Below are 16,961 nucleotides of genomic sequence, written 5' to 3'. Positions count from 1 at the left end.
GACCCCCATCTTCCAGCACCTCTGAAGCTTTATTGTACTCATGAACCGAAATGCTAAAACAAGTTCAGGGATAACCTGTTCTACAACACCATTTTCAGTGTGTGGTAACTGTCAGGTTTATATTATTAGGTTGTCATTTATGCTTAGAAATATTTACTCATATATGCTTAGAGTTTTATAATCAATTGCATATTGATAGAGGTTTGATCCTTAGCAGTCTGTAAAGACTCTGTGTGCCTTCCAGAGTGTTCTGGCAAACACACTCACATCCTGGGGTCACGAGAAGAGGTCGTACCTTCTTTTTTTGTTTCATGGTATAGCAAACACAAGTATATCTGTTTTAGTCTAACTGCCTTTTGTTTAGATGAACGGCTGGACTTCCAGACCAGCAGGATTAGGGAATTCATTTATGGGGTCACATCTTGACCACACACACACACACACACACGGTACTCTTTGTCTACATGTAAACATGTATACCTATGTAAGACTCATATGTTCATTCATGTAACCTCAATAAAAGAGCAGTGTTACGAGGGGGCAGACGAGAGCAACCTATGGTCAAGCGAAGGAACGGCGCTCGTCCAGTAGTGATGGGATTTCCGGCTCTTTTTAGAGATCCGGCTCTTTCGGTTCGGCTCACTAAAAAGAGCCGGCTCTTTCGGCTCCGAACCGGCTCTTCAGGTTGTTTTGTTGCTTTAATTAATTTATTATTAACAATAATATAAAATTATGCACAAAAGGAATTACTAACGTAAAAAAAGTGGTTTTATTTATATATGTTTATATATAAATATATGCGGTGGCCCCTAGAGACAAAACACGTACAAACTCCAAAACACATTTCTAGCATGAACTGAACTTCCAAAGCAGAGCTACTAGATCACTTAAATTACACAATTGAAAGCATGTGTGTATTGTTTGTGTATTTATACACAGGCACTCATATATATTCAAATAATTTAAAAAAAAGTTCATTTACCTGTTACTACCACACACCAAATCCAGTCATTGGTACTTGCTGGCTTGTGTAGCCACATGATAACAAAAGCTCAACACTGTGCCTAGCCTAGAACATGCATATTCTCTGTCATATGGACCTGCATGAATAAACTTTTTGAATCCTTCATCATCTGCAACCAAAAATAGTTGTGGATGATTACTATACCTTTCTAATGTGACGTTGTTGTCCCTGGCTCTCTTTCTCTCTTTCTCCCTCTGGCTCTGTTCCTGTGTGTAACTACCGCTCCATACCCTCCCCCCCTCTGCCCAGCGTAAAGCAAAAGGCTCGCGTGCAGAGTGAAGCGGAAAAAAAGTGCGAGAGAGGGTGAGAGAAAGAAAAAAAAAACCCCACGTGACGGCTCGCGTCGTTCACGTCAAGGAGCCGGCTCTAAGAGCCATTTCATTCGCGAACGACCCATCACTATCGTCCAGTCCTCTCCCTCATGCATGAGTAACACAAAGAACTTTGACTACTTGTGTCTTGCTTTTGCTGTGTAGTAGAATTGTCTTGAACGTTCCAGCCAATAGGTTTATGCTACGAACCTATCAGTAACTTGCTCACTGGGCAATCTACTGCATTTAAGTTATGTAGCAGATTGATTTCATATTCTATTTCAATGTAGACGATATGTGGTGCTTACCATTGTTAGGGTTGTAGTTAAACTTGGGTGTCGTGGGAAACCTGAGGCATTCACCTTGTTTTCTGAAGGTCTCTAAATCAGAAGCTGTCACAGTCTTGTTCCTCGCTGCAGAGAACAACAGCAGGAAAAGCACCATTAGAATGTATTGTGCTCACACTAGTGTTCGAGGATGTTTGAATCCTAAAGCGTATTTTGTTTGTTTCGTGTGATCGGGCAGCTGCCTCCTTAAAGAACTACCTCCACTACTTAAAAGAGTTTACTCTATGTTGCACTTATTTGACAGCTTCAGTTAGCCTGCTGGTTACTTAAATGTTACAATCTCTGTTACAATATAAACCTGCTACAATTAACACAGATGTGTTGTTTAACAATTTTATGAAATAACAACAAACAGAAGTCAGACATGTTAGCTAAATGTATTGGCCAGTACTCAGTCTGTATAGCACATGGAGGGCAGTCTGCACAGCCAGGTGTAAAAACAACCTTTTGTTTGTCCTTTCTCACTCTTTTTTAAGTACGTTGAGACAACTATTGTTGCAATTTGGCACTATATAAATAAAAGTGAATTGAATTTTGCTAAATAAAAAAAAAATGACAGGGAACTTTTTAAACCCAGAAATGGAATGTAATTGTGTTTTTGAAGTACTGTGACTGAGTATCGGGCACAAAGGGCGATGGTGACTTTTAGTTTTTATGTTTTTTTTGTAACGGTATAAACAATGACAGGTGGTCGATTGGCCAATTGGTCATGATCGACTCTGGGCTGGAACAATTACAGCCGAGGAGGTCGGATACACTCTCCTCCTTGTTTGGGCAACGGCTCTGAAAGCAGCGAAAAGGAACGCAGTTTGTCCCGTGCTTCAGCTAGAATAAAAAAACAGACACAAAACTGGAGTTAATCTGTGTCCTCCGCTGCACAGCTTCTTCTTCTCTCACTCTCTCCCCCTCCCTCTCCTGTTGCTACTTCAGTTATGAAACTGATCAATGATCAATGATCGGCTTTTCTGTCTCAGGTCCCGTCTCTCTTGTTTGTTTATCGCCCACTTTGCGCCAGAAAGAGGAAACCAGCGGATGTTGCGCTAAACATACATGCAGCATGTTAAAGCCTGATAAGTTGTTTATTTAATTTATTTATTAAATCATTTATTTAATTGATTTAATATTACTTTCTAGGATCTGCTGATGTTTGTTGGAGCCACAGCCGTAAAGCTGCTGGTCATGATGTCAGGTTGGTTATCTGGTGAGAGGGAAACATGAAGATGAAACCAGGAGATGTCCTTACTGGATCATCAGAGCTGAACAGGTGATGGAGAAACATGATAGGTGACATGAGTGAAGGGAAGTTATGAACTGTTTCTGAGAGACCAATAACACCAGCATCCTTTTTTTTTATGTAGCTGACAGCTGGTAACTGTGCAGGGGCGGGTCTAGCAAAGTTTTGCCAGGGGGCCAAGTAGAGCATTAACAGGGAGAGGAGGGGGGCACAAAGAAATACTTTTCTTTCTTATTCTCATTTAAAATGTCTGAATCTTACAACTGTGGGAGACAACGCCGCTCTCTCCGATCCTTTCGTGTTGGTAGAGAGCATGCAGAGATGTTTCCAAGTTTCACACAATCCTGTTGTTACCCATTTTTCCTTACAGATACATCTGGAGATCAGCACACTGCAGTCCTTTGCAGTCCTATTCTAAAGGCTGATCTCAAGAATTCAACACAACAGCTGAAAATGTAGTAATGAGGCTGATGGAACCATTCCTAGACAAGGACAGAAATGTTACCACAGACAATTTCTTCACATCGCTTTCACTTGCGCAAAAACTTCTTGGACGGAAAACCACCATCCTCGGCACAGTCAACAAGATTCGCAGGGAAATTCCTCAATCCACTAGACAGACAGATCGCAATGAATTCACCACTCAGGTATGTTGCAGGTCTTTTGTGGTTCTATGTTTATGTGTTTCATTGTGTGTAAAAGGGCTATGGAAATAACAATTTATCTTATTTCTTAGGTGTTTTCAACCTCTGCTGCCACGCTGACGGCGTATGCGGCCAAACGGAAGAGGACAGTCTATATTCTTAGCAGCATGCACAGCGTGGTTCAGACTGATAACACTACCAAAAGGAAGCCAAACACTGTCACCCTTTACAACAAAACAAAGTGTGGCGTGGATGTGATGGACCAGATGGTTCGGGAGTACACTGTCCGCAAAGGAACACGGCGCTGGCCAGTTGCCGTGTTTTATAACATGATTGACATGGCAGCACTGAATGCACATGTGCTGTATCAAGCATGCACCGGGACGAAGGAAAGACGGGTGGACTTCCTGGTTGCGCTTGCAACAGAGTTGGCTCACTCTCATGTAGCTGCGAAGAAGGCAAGAAAAGATCAGTTGCTTCGGACACAACCCTCCACACCGAGCCCTGGAAAAAGAGCCACGTGTCAGGTCAAACACAGATGCAAAAAAAATCAGGCCACTGTGCGATGTGTTCACTGCTACAGGTACACATGTGGTAAATGCAGACGACAGATACCGTGGCAGTGCCAGGATTGTGAGTGATTGCTGAAAATGTTGAAATGTACTCACTCACTTTTTATCATTATTTGTAAATATGTGTACAAATGGTTGGTTTTTTGTACTGTTTTCATCAATAAATGTCAGCAACAAAGGACATACAAAGGACATGTGTTGATTTCTCCCTAAGATGGCAAACTGAAACACTCCACTCCCCCACCCCCTCAATCACTCACCCCCACTCCCCTCCCTCCAGAATTCCTAGGTAACGACCTAATATACATATGAATGACTCCAGCATTTGACTGACTGCTCTCCGGCTTTTAAAGGTAGAAACGCAAAATGATGACTCCGCGGGGGTCTAAGGTAGAAAACCAAAATGACTGCTCTCCGGGGGTCTAAGTGTTTAAGGTAGTGTCCTTTTGTTATTTGTCTGCCCCTCACCCTCAGTAACTCTTGCAGTAACTCTTGCTTCTGTCCTGGGGGTGGGGGTTAATTCTTCTCCTGCCCTGCACCCCAGTTCATTGTTCACATTCCAGGCCTTTTCTGTTTGTATTCTTACACACTAGCAAACTCCATATTATAATTTTGCAAGCCACCCTAAAATACAGTCTCTTTAGCTCTAATGTATATTCAGCAATCTATTATTCTCAAAACAACCAAAGTGGTCATCTGATGCAAAATGTATAGAAATCATACATATATACCAACAAGACAGTGTACATCACTGTCACAACAGCATTTGTTTTCATTCAAAGGTTTTATGTCTTTGTGGTTCTCTAGTCAAAATGCCCAGGACGATTTTTGTCCCAGTCCAGCCCTGATTGAATTCAAGCTACTTTGTATTCAGACATGGCTACAATTTAGATGGAAGACAATTATAGTCTAGTTGATGAATATTAAAATGATTAATCACTTGATCAGTTAACTTGTTGAAGAAAAATCCATTTGCGAAAATCCATACTGGGCTCTACAACTAGTTTCTCATTGGTTTGGGGATTTTTATATTCTTTTCTTACTTCTTCACAAATAGGAAAGTGAGATACTAAAAGAAATGATGAGTTGAATGCCAAAGTGGTCCACCCTTCCACCCTTATTTGAAATAGCCAAAGAATTGTCAGTTGACTACAACTCATTAATTACAGTTAAAATATACAATGAATAGTCCATCAAGTAAATATTTTACTGTTTTACTTGTCAGTTCTTTTAGTAAATGCTCCATCACTGCTCATACTTACCAAACAAGTAGAACAATTGGTGATTGGCTACTTTATCGTAGGTGTGCATGAGCAGACAGTCAGGGCAGGTCTGCAGGAACCTGTGATAGGAACTGGCAATTTTCACTGTGCAACAAAACACAAGCATTCATGATGGGAGGATAACAATTCTGATCAACTGAGCATGCAAATTGTACTGTGACAAACATCACACACCTGAGTGACAGATGTAACTGATGTGATTACATGTGTACATGCTGTATGTTGTTCACTGAAGCAACTTACTGTAGAACTCTAAGTCTTTGCCATCAACTAGGGACATGTTCTGAACATTCCTGAGGCAGCGATCCTCCCTAAAACAATGATCAAGCAGAATGGAAGTGGAAAATGGCAACATTAAAATTTCATCTGGATTGATAATGAGACACCAAAAGAAATATTGACTTGCACACCATGACGTTTTTCTCATCTGAATGCATCCTTGACCGACACTTTCAAACCTGATTTGACTTTAATAATAGAAGACTGAGTTCTAAACAGAGTAATCTGTGGCATTTTTTAATCAACACAAATGAGGGCGGCATGGTGGCTCAGTAATGACCACCGTTGCTGTTGCTGTTCCTGGGTTACCCCAGAGTGGACCTCTTTGTGTAGAGTTTGCTTACGTGGGTGTTCACTGGGAGTTCTGGTTTCTTCTGCCACTGCTCTTACTATAGATACTCTTAATCTGAAGAGTTTCACTTTCTGATTAAACTAATATTTTGAAGAATATAAAAATTGCATGATGCAACCACACTAGTTTTTATATAAAGTTGCAATCAGTTCATTTCAGTATCAACCAGCTTTCTGCCAACAGTATAGCAAATTGGAAGTATTGGAATTTCAGGAGTGGGACCACACCTCCAAACATGCTCCTTCCGGTTCTGATCAATGTCCGGTCGTTAAGCGATGACGTGACGAATCCTACTTCCGGGCCTAAAGTAGTCTGCGTTTAATATGGCTTTTGTGTTGTTAACATGTTTAATGTTTTGTATTTTCTTCTATTTAATCTCAAAAAGCTCCTAAAACAGTCAGTGATCACTGTTGACCTCCCTCGGCTTTTATTACCTCTAATCATTTATTTAAGCTCAGTTTTTAAAACCTTAGGATGTAACTACAGCAGACTGAACGACCGGATATGTTCCCCCAGTTCACACCCTCCCTCGCCTTTTCAACTTCTTCTCTTCTATTTTGTACATCGGGAGCCGTCACCAGTCCCCTTCGAGGCCTCCCCCAAACCACAGCTCAATTAATGTCCAAGCCATTCACCTTTATCTACTGAAACACTATCAAACGTTAAATGAGGATGTGAAATTTGAGGTTAAAAAACCAGCAGACCTGTTGACGCAGCGTGAGGTAGGGAGTAACATGCTAGCCAGAATAAAACAGTGTAAATGCAGCTCTCTGAGTGAGAGTTGAGAAACAGGTGGAGAATAGGATATATCCAGAGAACAGCTTTGCTATCAAAAACTATTCCACCATTATCTCCGCCATTATGATTTGTAGAACAGCACAATACATCTCAGTTAATCTGATCACCTCTCAGATGAATGAGCTCCTCACCCTACAGTTAGGTCCATGATTGAAGGCTGCTTCTAACAGCTTGGACGAGTTTACGGACACTGTCACCTCCTATATCCACTTCAGTGAGGACAGCATTGTGCCATCACGCACCAGGGTGAGTTATAACAATGACAAACCCTGGTTTACTCCTAAACTCAAAAAGCTGTGGCTGGAAAAGAGAAAGGCGTTCAGAAGCGGAGACAGGGACTGCTACAGAGAGGCCAAGTACAGGTTCACTAAAGAAGTGGACGTTGCTAAACATCAGCACTCTGAGAAGATGCAGCAGCAGATCTCAGAGAATGACTCGGCCTCTGTGTGGAAAGGTTTTAGGAATATCACCAACTACAAGCCTAAAACCCCCCACTCCACTGATGACTTGCTCTTGGCCAACACGCTCAACGACTTCTACTGTCGTTTTGACGAGCCATCAGGCAGCCTTCACACCTCCAACGGCCCCAACAATAGAGACACTTTGGACACTCATTCCCCCACCTCTCCTCCCTCCATAGAGCCATCACCCCCATCAAACACTTCACCTACAACACCTCCCTCCAAACCCCACACCAAGGAGGATTTCACACCACCTCCTCCCACCACAACTCTTCATATTCATGAAGCAGATGTGAGGAAGCAGTTTAATACATCTTATTCTTATCTGTATGCAATATCATTTTGTCAAAGCTACTGGTGTAGATACAAGTTGCATACAAAGTGTCTGTGTGTGCAGTGTGTGGCATGTGATACACATTTGTATGGCATAATTCAGTATCTTTTAACCCAAATTACTGCACAATCTTTTCTTATTGTCAGCCTGGCTGCGGGTAGTGCCTACACTTATTCAACAAGTCAAAATAAAACAGTCCTGACAGGGGAAGGCTTCTTGTGAAAAAGCTACAGATCCTATTGATAGCAAAATTGATGTGCGTACTGAGTAAACAGGTTTGGGGGGCCGTTGCAAGCAGACGAGTAGCCAGCCACAGTCTGTATCTCATAGTTCAGCGGCCACATGTGGCTTTGCTTGTTCTTTCACAGTACAAGTTAATTTGGGTAAACTATGATTGCACAGTTCATGTCATCTTGTGCACCTAACAAGTGCAATATTTTCTTTTCCCCACAGAAACAGTTCTCAAATATATGCAGATGTCAAAATTTATGAATTGTTAGAATTCTTGTAGAGTCTTGATTAAGCAATCCTTGGGTGCCTTGAAAGGTGCTTTCAAATAAAATTATTATTATTATTATTATTATTATTATTATTATTATTATTGTTGTTGTTATAGTTATATCAACATTATCTAGTTGTGTCAGTGTATCCATCCCTCCATCCACCCATTTGTCCTGTAAATTACACACCAATGTAGAAAGAATATTTAATTTGCTAGTGTTCCCTGTGGCCTATGAGTGGTCCACAATTCTTATACAGGGAGTGCAGAATTATTAGGCAAGTTGTATTTTTGAGGAATAATTTTATTATTGAACAACAACCATGTTCTCAATGAACCCAAAAAACTCATTAATATCAAAGCTGAATGTTTGTGGAAGTAGTTTTTAGTTTGTTTGTAGTTTTAGCTATTTTAGGGGGATATCTGTGTGTGCAGGTGACTATTACTGTGCATAATTATTAGGCAACTTAACAAAAAACAAATATATACCCATTTCAATTATTTATTTTTACCAGTGAAACCAATATAACATCTCCACATTCACAAATATACATTTCTGACATTCAAAAACAAAACAAAAACAAATCAGCGACCAATATAGCCACCTTTCTTTGCAAGGACACTCAAAAGCCTGCCATCCATGGATTCTGTCAGTGTTTTGATCTGTTCACCATCAACATTGCGTGCAGCAGCAACCACAGCCTCCCAGACACTGTTCAGAGAGGTGTACTGTTTTCCCTCCTTGTAAATCTCACATTTGATGATGGACCACAGGTTCTCAATGGGGTTCAGATCAGGTGAACAAGGAGGCCATGTCATTCGTTTTTCTTCTTTTATACCCTTTCTTGCAGCCACGCTGTGGAGTACTTGGACGCGTGTGATGGAGCATTGTCCTGCATGAAAATCATGTTTTTCTTGAAGGATGCAGACTTCTTCCTGTACCACTGCTTGAAGAAGGTGTCTTCCAGAAACTGGCAGTAGGACTGGGAGTTGAGCTTGACTCCATCCTCAACCCAAAAAGGCCCCACAAGCTCATCTTTGATGATACCAGCCCAAACCAGTACTCCACCTCCACCTTGCTGGCGTCTGAGCTCTCTGCCCTTTACCAATCCAGCCACGGGCCCATCCATCTGGCCCATCAAGACTCACTCTCATTTCATCAGTCCATAAAACCTTAGAAAAACCAGTCTTGAGATATTTCTTGGCCCAGTCTTGACGTTTCAGCTTGTGTGTCTTGTTCAGTGGTGGTCGTCTTTCAGCCTTTCTTACCTTGGCCATGTCTCTGAGTATTGCACACCTTGTGCTTTTGGGCACTCCAGTGATGTTGCAGCTCTGAAATATGGCCAAACTGGTGGCAAGTGGCATCTTGGCAGCTGCACGCTTGACTTTTCTCAGTTCATGGGCAGTTATTTGGTGCCTTGGTTTTTCCACACGCTTCTTGCGACCCTGTTGACTATTTTGAATGAAACGCTTGATTGTTCGATGATCACGCTTCAGAAGCTTTGCAATTTTGAGACTGCTGCATCCCTCTGCAAGATATCTCACTATTTTTGACTTTTCTGAGCCTGTCAAGTCCTTCTTTTGACCCATTTTGCTAAAGGAAAGGACGTTGCCTAATAATTATGCACACCTGATATAGGGTGTTGATGTCATTAGACCACACCCCTTCTCATTACAGAGATGCACATCACCTAATATGCTTAATTGGTAGTAGGCTTTCGAGCCTATACAGCTTGGAGTAAGACAACATGCATGAAGAGGATGATGTGGACAAAATACTCATTTGCCTAATAATTCTGCACTCCTTGTACTTCTAAACCTAAAAAAAGATGTAAGAGAAAAGAATTCTGATATCCCAGAATTAATTACTTAATTTATTTACTGAGTTGCTTGACCTACCCTGATAATTTGCCCAGGCGTCCTCTCACAGTAACATGTTTTCTGGGCTAGATGCATAAGCACTGTTAGGAGTGCCTTTCTAGGATAGTGCTCTATAACTGTTTAAGTATTATATATTTAACAGATAGCACTGTAGATAGATCGATTCCTGTTGTTTGTATTATTATTCACTCAGTTTTATTCATTCATTTATTTATTTTTCTTCATTCACATTTCTAACCAAGCACTCCATCTCACACACACACTGGATTAATCCTAATAAACCAAAGCAGTTTGTCTTGTGTCTGTAATAACTGTGTGTCCAAGACACAATTATTACTATTGTTGTTCTATAAGTTAAAATTAAGTCATGAATGTTGAAATGAATGACACGCGCTGTACTTGATTATTATGTACAGTTTGTCCAAAAGTTTAACAAACTCAGGTCTTGTTTGGTAAAAAAACAAAAGTTGAGATTGTTTGTTTTTCTTTCTTTCTTCCTTTTTCTTCTTCAAAGTCACGCAGTACTGAACAAAAGCATCACAGGCGTTGAAAACCTATAAAGTCGTTCTTCAGCTTACATATGTTGGTCACCTCACAGGTGTCATTTGATGCCTTTGTCAGCTTCGCTATGTTTTTTTTTCTCTGTATTTTTCCGTGTGTGTGTTTTCTTCTCATTTCCTGTGGTGCAGTCTGTCACATAGAGGCGCCTGCTTTTCATAGCTGCTCATGTTGTCTTGCACAGTTCAGACGGTGATTTTTCTTGCACCTATATCAGAGACAGTGTGTGGTTGATAGATGTTATCAGTTATCAAGTAAATTCCTATCACAACGTGGCTTATACAGTTTGTGCTACTGCAAATTTACAGCTGGGCTTCAGTCAGCAGTGTTAGTGAGGTACAGCTTAAGAAGTCACACATTTAAAACATATTCCTTCAGTAGATAATATGTCTGGCGCTTAAAGGTTACTGTATTAATATTACTGCTGACCATGTAATGCATTTAGTATGTTGATTTTGCCATGTTCAGAATCAGAATCAGAATCAGAATCAGAATACTTTATTGATCCCTGGGGGAAATTATTTTTTGTTACAGTGCTCCATTTTAAACCAACATTAAGACAAGACAGACAATACGCTAACTAAGAATAGTACAATATATACATATATATACATACATACATACATAAGTCACTTATAAATAAATAGTTGGAAAAGAAACATGTGTAGTTGTAGCTGCAAACAGTGTGTTAAGTGGATGCGTTGTACAGGGAGATGGCCACAGGCAGGAATGATTTCCTGTGTCGTTCAGTGGTGCTTTTCGGTAATCTCAGTCTCTCACTGAACGAGCTCCTGTGACTGACCAACATGTCATGGAGTGGGTGGGAGGTGTTATCCAACATTGTCTTTATCTTGGACAGCATCCGCCTCTCCGACACCACCTTGAGGGAGTCCAGCTCCATCCCCACAACATTGCTGGCCTTACGGATCAGTTTATTAAGTCTGTTGGCATCTGCGACCCTCAGCCTGCTCCCCCAGCATGCAACAGCATAGAGGATCGCACTGGCCACCACAGACTCATAGAAAATCCTCAGCATTTTCTGGCAGATGTTGAAGGACCTCAGTCGCCTCAAAAAATAGAGACGACTCTGGCCCTTCCTGTAAAGTGCTGTGGTGTTTTTAGCCCAGTCCAGTTTATTGTCAATGTGTACTCCAAGGTATTTATAGTCCTCCACAATGTCAACACTGACCCCCTGGATTGAAACAGGGGTCAAGTGTTTCCTGGTCTTCCTGAAGTCCACGATCAGTTCCTTGGTCTTTGCCACGTTGAGCTGCAGATGATTCTGCTCACACCACGTGACAAAGGAGTCGACCACAGCCCGGTACTCTGTCTCATCATCCCTGCTGATGCATCCAACCACCGCAGAGTCATCAGGAAACTTCTGAAGATGGCAGGTCTCTGTGCAGTGGCTGAAGTCTGTGGTGTAGAGGGTGAAGAGGAAGGGGGAGAGGACAGTCCCCTGTGGTGCCCCTGTGTTAAAGAAGAGCCGCCTTTGTGACGCTGAAAAGTCTGACGTTCAACACATCTTATAACAGAACCCATTAATCTTTATTCACAGTGTGCTCATCGGTTGTTTCTAATTGTTCTGGAAGTGGTGAAAAGTTACATTTTACTGGATGCAAAACATTTCTGTCTTGAATGATTTTTTCCATCCTGGAAAGTTGAACCTCATAAATGAACTAAAGAAATCCCAGAGAGATTTTCCATTTATTATGATAATGGTGTTTACACTTGTTTGTGAAGCTCTGTGAAACATTCACTGTGATTTTGTGATAAACTTATTTATATTTATTTACAACCTGGATTTATTTTAAATGAAGACGCTTTAGGCAGCACGGTGGCACGGTGGTTAGCACTGTTGCCGCACAGCAAGAAGGTCCTGAGTTCAATTCCACCATCAGGCCGGGGTCTTTCTGTGTGGAGTTTGCATGTTCTCCCCGTGTTTGCGTGGGTTCTCTCCGGGTACTCCGGCTTCCTCCCACCGTCCAAAGACATGCAGCTTGTGGGGATAGGTTAAGTGGATAATTCAAATTGCCACTAGGTGTGAATGTGCGAGTGAATGTGAGTGTGAATGGTTGTCTGTCTCTGTGTGTTGGCCCTGCGACAGACTGGTGACCTGCCCAGGGTGTACCCCGCCTCTCGCCCTATGACAGCTGGGATAGGCTCCAGCGCCCCCCGCGACCCTAAAAAGGATAAGCGGTAGCGAATGGATGGATGGATGAAGACGCTTTAGTATACAGTACTAATAATATTCACTATATTACTGTATGTTTTACTGTACTGATTTAACCAACCTTAAAAACTCTGGTTTTGACTCTGTTCATTCTGCAAACCTCAGGTGGGTTATGTTTGCATCTGCCAATAAATATTTGTAACTGCCTGAATTACCAATTAATTACAAATGAAATAAGCTCATACACTGTAAAACCTAATAAGTTCACAGAACTCAAAAATTGTTGTGTAACAGATTACACAACAATTTTTTAGTGATGTTTTTAAAAGTTTTAAGTTTAACTAAAATAAAAATTATAGTTGCAGTTGCCTTAAATTACCTCAATGTTAACTCATAAATGTTGATATTCCTCAACTTATAATTAGGGAGTAATAAACTCAAAATGTTCAATATTTTTCAACTTAATTAAGGTGGGAAATACACTCAAAATATTTTACATATTGCAACTCATATGATGTGGGAAATAAACTCAAACTTTTTCATATTTTCTAACTTATAATATGGGAAATAACACTTAAAATCTTCAATATTTTTAAAATACTGTGGGAAATACACTTAAAAATAATTCTAAACTGTTTGCCCAGTAAATTATAATCAGCTAAAAGTGTTAGAAAACATGAAAGTAACAACACTAACAATTTAACAACTTTTTATTAAACACAATGTGCTTTTAAAAAGGCACAAACAACAGAGCTCACTCATAAAAAAGTGCTTCATAAATAAAACAAGAGAAAAAGACTCCAAGGGTCTCCATCTCAATTCTAAAATTCAATAACATTTTCAGTATTAACAGCAATTGCAGCTATTAGAACATTGAGGCATTTAACACTTACTGTACCTTGACAGCTGCAGCTCACTTTCTTTTTTAAAAATACATAAAAAAAACAGTACTGTTTCCACTGCTGTACTTATAGGGAACAAACATCAAGGCAGTGCATTTACGTATTAGGCAACAGAACATTAAACATGAATAGTGCATGAACTGAACAGTCATTCATCTTAAATGTGAGGTAGAAGAGGCAAATGATTAGGAAAAAAACAAACAAAAAAGGCTTCCTCAATACTCAGCTCAACAAGTAGTCCATTCTGAGTGATTCACTCATTGAACAAATCATTCTTCAGCATCAGTAGACGCCCTTTCAGTGGTTTGTTGTCCTCAAGGCACATCACAACCTTCTGGATAAATGTGAATGTAAGCTCAAGTTTCTTTGGGTATTGTAGGTCTAGTGCATAGATGTACCCAAAGAGCAGGAGAAATGACTCAGCCAGATTTGTGGGACCATTCACAAGTATTTCATCCTCAACGACAATGCAGATGCTTTCGGGACTGAAGAGGGCCGAATCAGTAGTGTCATCCGTGACAACTGTCAGCTGTTGAAATCTCCCAATTCTTTGAATCTTTGGGCTGAAGGAAGGACAATACTCGGTGTATCAATGCTCAATCAACAATCATTTATTTCCATACAATTCAACAGTCAGAGCATTACAACGTCCGGACGGGAGAGATGCTACCAGAGGGTCAGGCACATGTCTCAAAATGGTGACGGGTTGCTCAGCTTTTTATAGTCTCTAGTGGCCCCCAGCTAGTCGTAAAAGCCAAAACATCACATTCTTTCTCTGTTACAGCGCCTAAGTTATGACCTCGGCAGTTGTTTCTCTGCTTTCTGTAAGGTGGGGGTGTGGAATGTGGTCTATCTATCTCCCCTGTCTTTAGACACAGAGTCTCCTGCTTACAACCTTCTCTTCATGATTCAACAATTAAGCATGTCAAGAAAACAGTGTAACACATTCCCAGCAGATCAAGGATACAGAGTGATGCACATTTATCTAATGAACTAATATGTGAATATGTTCTGTTAACTCAAAAGTATAATGAGAACTAAACTACATACAGCTCACACACTCTATATTAAAGGGTATAATGTGATCTACAGCAGTATTCTAATTCAACTACTTTGATTACATATATAAGGTAACATATAATAACAGAATAATCTAACAATTCCCCCTTTTGATCTCTGAAAGAGATCACTTACAACATGCACTCCAGCATTGCAAGGTCCAGGTCTTCTTGATCCTGAGGCCCTCTGTCCCCCTTTAACGGGTGGACCATATGTGGGATGACCTCTGTGTTCACGCAGTTCAGATGCAAGCAAAGTTAGATTTACAACCATAACAGCAGTTACAGATGACACTCCCATCACTCCCCAATTCTCCCACAGCTTTATTTTGGTGCTCCAGTTTTCCACTCCCATTTTAATGCCCCCTTATACCTTTCAAATGTACTTAGACTAGAACCTCTGTCTAAGGAGCTTTTAACCTTTATTTTTATTGCTGCAGCTACCAGTGTCTTCCAGTTGGGTGATTCTCAGCTTCTTACTTCGACCTCCGGGGTTAGACCACCCTTTAGTCATTGCACAGTTCTGGGGATTATTCTGCCCCGATTTCAAACAAAGATCTGTGTGTTTTGGGGTCACCGGCGTGTCCCCCTTTTTGCCAAGAGCCTCTTGAACCTCGTTGGTCTGGTGTTCCTGGTTTTCGCCAACCCCTTCATGGTTATTGCTGTGTTTGTGGGATCCATGTTCTCCAGGAGCCCAAACGCCATGACACTTGACCCCAGTTGCTGTCTCGGCAGTCCCTACATCTGTCTCTGCTGTGAAGGGTCCTCATATCTCCGGGTCCCCGTCTGGTGTCTGTTCCTTTCTCTGCAAGAGACAGAAAACCAAAACACCTCTCTCCCTAGGCTTAATAATCTAATATTGTTATCCATTGTTGTTCTAATGATTCAAATTTGGCTTAAAATATTATGTTCAGGACTCTCTGACCCAGGGACTTATTCTAATCATAATCTATGTGTGTGTAAAAGAAATCAAAAATTAGTGAACCCTTTCTAAGTCTAACACATTATAAGCTTAAGTTTTACCATAGCTAATTTATTAAACACAGAAATAACGTCATAAGATGTTCATAAAACCATTGTTTGATGTTCGGACTCAACTCCCCCTTTTTGACACACTCCCATGTGTCAATTCATTGGAGCTAGACACTTAAAAGAGAAGGTTGGTGACATCATATCTCAGAAAGTATCAGAAATTCTTCTCTCGAGTACCGTTGCTCCAGCCTTGTCATCTCAGAGGATCTTCAATCCTGAAAATGTCCCTTCTCCTCATGTAATAAAGTCTGTCATCCTTGCATGCCCTGGTAACTGGTCCATCCAGAGCTGTAACATTTTGAAATGTACATACAACAAGCCAAACCACACCTTGGTCACACTAACCCTTTTCTGCCCTGAAGATGTCCAACGCCATCTTAGTCTGGACCAGGGTTGTAATAGTTTTGCAATTTTCATCAGTTTTTATTTTTATTTAGCTTCGACTTCAGATTTTCAATTTTATATCAGTTTTAATCAGTTTTTACCAATTGTTTGCTAGTTTAGTTTAGTTTTGATTAGTTACAGTTATAGTTTTAGTTGTGTCTGCAATAATTAAGTGTAGCAAAATCCCAGTCCCATCATATCAGTCATGCTCTTGTGCTTATCCTTGGGTATTGTGACTATTAACTCTTGCAGCACCGGGTGCTCCTAATTTTGGTTCAAGTGAATTTATAAACTTTGTGAAGGGAATTGACTCCTCTGCACACTGGAATAAACATAATCAACATAATCAACATGATCCACATTTTACTGCGTGTTATTTCACCATCTTATTGATTCAAATGCTCCATCCTTATGTGGTTTGCGACATTATGTTTATCCACTCTGTCTCTAAATGTTTGAAGAATTTTCCAGTTTGGGGTTAAATTTTAAGAATTTGACCATAAGTGAAAGTTATGGTGTCATCACCCCCTTCAGGGCTTACCTTTCCCAGTTTTGATGATATCTGCGCCCTATTCTTTGCAAATACCCCCTGTTGGTGGCGAGAAACTGTTGGTGTAGTCAAGTGGGTGCTATAGAAACAAAAGCTCAGGACAGAACAGTTATCAGTCATGTACTTCCTACAAAATTAGCATATATTGAATTTCATATTGATCCTCTGAGCATAATGGTACATTTTAATTTGAATTTATCCAAACTAAACACAATAGGTTTTCTTTCTTTACTTTGCTCTTGTTCTTTTGCAGTACCACATCCTATCAAATGTCCCTGTCAATTA

The 16,961-nt window shown here is 40.6% G+C and overlaps 1 long non-coding RNA gene across 1 annotated transcript; it reads right to left on the bottom strand.

The window, feature by feature from the left end:
* Positions 1–1,436: 1,436 nt before the first annotated feature.
* Positions 1,437–6,435, bottom strand: LOC147338327 (uncharacterized). The gene is made up of 3 exons (XR_015125067.1): positions 5,659–6,435; positions 5,395–5,499; positions 1,437–1,748 (listed from the first exon to the last, which is right to left on the bottom strand). It is a non-coding gene; the product is annotated as an uncharacterized LOC147338327 (long non-coding RNA).
* Between the last annotated feature and the right edge of the window lie 10,526 nt (positions 6,436–16,961).

This window comes from Aulonocara sp. 'chitande type north' Nkhata Bay, linkage group LG2 (genome assembly GCF_057382095.1).
Source record: "Aulonocara sp. 'chitande type north' Nkhata Bay isolate Kocher_YH1m ecotype deep benthic linkage group LG2, A_spYH_male_GT1.1, whole genome shotgun sequence".
In the NCBI taxonomy this organism is placed as follows: Eukaryota; Metazoa; Chordata; class Actinopteri; order Cichliformes; family Cichlidae; genus Aulonocara; species Aulonocara sp. 'chitande type north' Nkhata Bay.
The sequence above is the reverse complement of the archived record's forward strand: the minus strand, read 5'-3'. Positions and strand labels throughout refer to the sequence as shown.